Source organism: Lupinus angustifolius, chromosome LG05 (assembly GCF_001865875.1).
Source record: "Lupinus angustifolius cultivar Tanjil chromosome LG05, LupAngTanjil_v1.0, whole genome shotgun sequence".
Taxonomy (NCBI): Eukaryota; Viridiplantae; Streptophyta; class Magnoliopsida; order Fabales; family Fabaceae; genus Lupinus; species Lupinus angustifolius.
Window position 1 is genome coordinate 18,748,641 of NC_032013.1, and position 349 is coordinate 18,748,989.

The window sequence follows — 349 nt, forward strand, 5'->3', positions numbered from 1 at the left end:
CATCACCCTCATGTTCCAGGAGAAAGCAAATGTAGTCATCTGGAATTGCATTTCTCCTTTCTCTAGTGGATCTACGTAAAGCTATTGGCTCTTGCAACTCTTGCCCATGTTCTTGAGGTTTTTGAGTTTGTCCTTCATGAATTACCAACTCATCTTGAGCAGGAAAAACATTATCAGCTATGTCTTGAAGAGGTTCCAAAATTGCTTCATCAAAAGCAACCATATTAATCGCATCTGGAATTGATACAGATTCTTCCTCTAATATAAAGTTTCTAACCTTATCTTCCCCTTCAAACTCAATATCCTCAAAGAACGTGGTTGTACCCGTCTCAAATATGGATTTTAAATT